The sequence below is a fragment of the Lipotes vexillifer genome, unplaced genomic scaffold (assembly GCF_000442215.2).
Source record: "Lipotes vexillifer unplaced genomic scaffold, Lipotes_vexillifer_v1.1 scaffold733, whole genome shotgun sequence".
Taxonomy (NCBI): Eukaryota; Metazoa; Chordata; class Mammalia; order Artiodactyla; family Lipotidae; genus Lipotes; species Lipotes vexillifer.
The window spans coordinates 468,666-473,715 of record NW_006799374.1 but is presented as its reverse complement, the minus strand read 5'-3'; positions in this window follow the sequence as shown (position 1 = coordinate 473,715).

Here is a 5,050-nt window from a genome sequence, read left to right as displayed (position 1 = left end):
CTATCAGTCACACAGTAAATCAGTGTCCACGTATATCAAGGGCAACCACAGGTCAACAGATATCATTCTCACTGGTTTCTGTGTCCATATATATCAACGGCAACCACAGCATCAACCGCTAACACTCACTGGAAATCAGTGTCCTCCTATAGCAAGGGCAACCACAGCATCAGTGGCTCTAAGTCTCGCTGGAAATAAGGTCCACATATACCAAAGGCAGCCACAGTTCAATGGCTAGCTGTCTCATTGGAAATCAGTGTCCAGATACAAGAAGGGCAGCCACAGCATCAACTACTATTAGTGTCACTGGAAATCAATGTCCACATATAAAAGGACAAGCACAGGGCTTCCCTGGTGGCGCAGTGGTTGAGAGTCCGCCTGCCGATGCAGGGGACACGGGTTCGTGCCCCAGTCCGGGAAGATCCCACATGCCGCGGAGTGGCTGGGCCCGTGAGCCATGGCCGCTGAGCCTGCACGTCCGGAGCGTGTGCTCTGCAATGGGAGAGGCCACAACAGTGAGAGGCCAGCGTACCACAAAATAAATAAATAATTAATTAATTAAAGGGCAAGCCCAGCATTAATGCCTATCAGCCTCACTGGAAATCACTCCCCTCATATCTTTTGTAGCACTTGAGCTAATCACACAGCAAGTAAAGTCAGGGAACTGGAAATAGTGTAACTCCTGTTTCTGATTTAATTTACAGAGGATTTGGGTGGTCAGACTCAGTCCAAATAGTTAAGAAATCAGTTGGAAAGAAATCATCACCTGAGTTCTACTTGTTGGCACAGTAACACGATGTGTGCCTGGCGAGTAGAGGGTATTCACATGATGATGAGAGGAAGACTTGACATTCCAAAGAATGAATAACAAATACGATATAGAACATACAAATAAGGTGTTATGGTCCATTCTTCAGAGATGTCACATCTGAATTTAAACACTTAAATTACAAATCTCAAACCTGTCACTTTCTCAAATATATATCTCAAGAGAATCTGGATAAAACAGGGGCTGCATTTGACGTTCAAAAAAATGTTGCTTAATAATGAATCATACACAGTTACTGGACAGGTGAGCTGGTCAGCAGTGCACTGGCAAGAGAGACAAGGAAGGTATGTGGGATCTTGGGAGATCCTTCTATTATAGTAGGAAAATCAAAGTAGGGCAAGGGAAAGCAGATGGAGTTCTCTGATTTTTCAGAAGTATTTGACCTATATTTAGAAATCCTTTTCTATGTAACTTAATATCTGATTTGTTGTTTGATTAGGAAGAAAAAAATTCACACAAGCATAAATGTTCCTTTCCTAATCATATATTAGGAAGGAAATGTGTTTCACGGACTTTACTTGCAGCAATGATAAGAATACATTTATGATATAACAGCAATAATGTGAACATCACCCAGGGAAGTTAGCTAACTTATCCAAGGTCATTGCATATCCAGAAAAAGAAAGTAAATTTTCCTACCTCCAACTAAGCAGATAAGCTTTCCTGCAGTACAAAGAGCCTATACACTGAGACCCTGAAAAATGATGTTTTTTTAAAAAACATCCAAGCTGAATACAACTTGATATTCTGGTTGGATTAAATATGTAACAGAGCTTCTAGTATTACCCAATGGAAAGAAATAAAAAACAAATGGAAGTGGTAAGATGTTCTGGCAATTAGCAAGGTACATTTATAGTTTACAAACATTAATTTAAACCTTGGTTCATAGTATTAATTTTGAAAAAGTTACTTAATCTCCCTGAACTTCCAATTTTCCTGGGTACAATGAGGATTGTATGAGTTAATTTTTGCAAATCACAGTGCTTCAAGCTCTGGTAAATGCTCGATAAATAGTACCAACTGTATTTATTAATAATAGTTAATACTGTAATAATTTACTACTCTCAACTTCCAGTGATCCAGAACACAAAGCTATTATTTCTCTCAGTGACTGACACCTTAAGGAAAGCATTAACCTAATATAACAATGACTAAGAGAACACTATTTTAGTGAAGCCACGCACGCCCACACGTCTCCCACCACTACACACACATTTCAGTTCTCGGAAATAATTAACTGTGAGCAACTATTTTATTCCAGATGCACTGTAAATGCTGTAAAGTGATCTACATTTCTACGGCTTTAGAAGATGGTCTCCCCATAAAGTATTAGCTAACAGCACAACACTGCAGAGGGAAAAATGACCTGTCAGAGTGAACAAAGAAAACTGTTAGGTAAATCCATAGTTTGATAAAGTCCTTAGTTACACACCTTCTAAGACCAAAAAAAAAAAAAAAAAAAACTTTAACTTTCATTTTCTGGATTTCAGAAGTACAATTAAGGGTAAATGAATTTCAAATTGAAAATTCTGTTCTTCCACTCTTCCTAAAGCCTTAAAAAGCCTTCTGAAGTGGCAAAATATATATTTGTTTGTTTCTAGACCATATTTTTCCTTCTTTCTTCTCATCTTTCCCATGTACTATTGCTCAGACGATTAACAACTGTGCCTGTTCATCCTCGGTGACACCAACATGCAGATACTCAAATTCCGTGTTCGTGGTCAGAACATTTGGGTTTACTTTTTTGGGATACAAGTCCTGACACATCTTTTATTTTGCATGAGGCCTTCCCACTACAAAAGTGGATTTCTCTTACCATCCCAGGGTCCAACAGCTTGTCAGCTCTGGCCTGCTCCAATTCAGAGGTTGGAAGCGTTTAAAAAAAAAAAAAATCCTCCTTGGAGGCAAGTGCATGTCCTGTTTGAGAGACACCACCTCCCACCCCATCACCATGGAGGAAGTCAGGTTCCTGATGCAGCGTGGCCTCCCCAGAAAGCCTGTGAAAACAAAGCTTGCACAGCAGAAATGATTTAAATAGAAACTCCTCTGCAGAGATTTAAGACTTTTGAGCAACTAATCAATAAATATGAAGTATTCTAAAATGAAATTTCATAAGAATTGACTGGGTTGGAATTTAAATAAATGCTTTTGATCTGCCCCAAACCAAGCTGAATGCTTCCCTCTGCATGGGCCTTCTTCTCAGTGACAAACATTCATAACAATCCCAAGTTCTAGCCAATATTAAAAAAAGGCATCTAATTAAATTTGATGTGCCAACTTTCAGTTAAATGATGTAACTATGGAGTCCTTTCGTAAACTGTGAATTGTTCAAAAATTTTGACAGTATGAATTATTAAAAATTAGTCACAAATTACATCTTCCATCTAGTCTTCCAAACTAGAAACACCTTGGCTTTTGACAACCCTGCACATCCTAAATCCAGTCAGTCATCAAAACCAATCATCTCTAACTCAGACAGGCCCCTAGAATTACTCTCATTCACCCCAACCACTTTCATTCTCGGACCTACTTTGAATGATTTCAATACTCTCTTCCTTGGTAACAAGTCTCTTGCATCCACCTCTCAATGTGCAGTAAGACCTCACCAAAAACAAAGATAAACACGCCCATCACTTGCCAGGAAAAACCTTGTAGATCTCCAGTGATTCTGAGATAGAATTCCGGGTCCTGGTCTGGCCTGTGATGATTCCCTCATGGATGACCACCTGCCAACCCATCTCCTCTTGTCTTTCTCAAGTCCCCCTTTGTTCCTGCTGCCCAGGATGCCTCCCCATATCTTGGATGTGACAGGACCCATCAGAGCCTCTGGGGCAGAATGAGCTCTTCTCTCAAAGACAGCTCAGCTTTACACCTGGTAAACTCCTATTTAACCTTCCAGTGCCACTTTGAATGCCCCCTCTCTATGGGGGGCTTCTCCCCCTTTTCCTTCCCCAAGCTGTTGAGTACATTGTCGTGTGTTTCTGCAGCATGTTTAGCATCTGTGTCAGCATGTCCTCTGTGTGAGTGCTGTGTTCTGTCCTGTCCCCAGCAAGAGCATGAGTTCCCATAAGACATGAACCACGTACTACTCCTAGGCTGGTATGAATGCTAACATTGACTGAATCCTCTACTCCATGTTAGCTTCATCATGATGTAACACAAAGTACATGAAATTAAAGCCAGGCAACTCCTGGGTTTAAATCATAAATCCTAGCACCGTCTTCTTCTAGAAACTTAGTGTGGAGCATTGCGCTTCCTCACCTGTAAACTAGTAACACATCCAACTCATGGGAAGGCAGGGGTAGAGGGAGGGAGGGAGGGAGAACTATGGAAGATTAAATGAGATGATATGACCACTGTCTGGAAACGTCCGGGCATGAGTATATTTATTAATAATAACAAAGAAAAAACGGCCCTGGAGCCCACTCTGTGCTGTCATGAGGTTAACTACCTCCCCACACACACACATCTAACCAACTAGTAACAAAGGCCCACGGACGACACAGGAACTGACGGATCCCACAGCGTAAGTGCCAGCAAGCCAAGACTCAAAGCCAGTTGGGGATCTAACCATAAGCTCCGAAAATTACTTTACTTACCTAAGTACCCAATAATTTATCTGATCCTCATCAAAATTCCTTTTACCTTCCTGATTTTATGGATGAAAAAACTGAGCCTCAAATACATAACTTGCCGCAAATCATACATACAGTTACAGGGTAAACAAGCTAGGATTCAACTCCACTGTGCCTAAACTCAAAACACTTCAGTCAAAATCCCATAGGCTATTTTCAATATAAAATGAGCAGACATACTATAAAACAGAAGACTGGCATGAACCTCTGGAACAGCACCTGTGTGGCGGTGATTCAAAATGAAGCCATATTCCCCCTGGTTAAGGTGATCAGAAAACCTTCCTAGAAGGTTTTTTAAAGTATTAAAAAAAATAAAATTTGACGTTTGAAAAATGAAAATGATTGTTGGAAACAAAAATATGGCTGGAGAGCATTCAGGATAAGGGAGAAATCTGCAAATCAGGGACAGAAAATCACAGGGTACTCAGGGGACCAGGGGAGAGCCAGAGTGGGGAGGGCAAATATGGGGAGTGGGATTACAACAAGGGTGTGCAGCACATGAGCAGGAAATAAGGCAGAACCGGTCCTGGTGAGAATAAGCCACAAAGAGAAGGGGATGGGATGTATGGGGACTGACCCAGGGAAG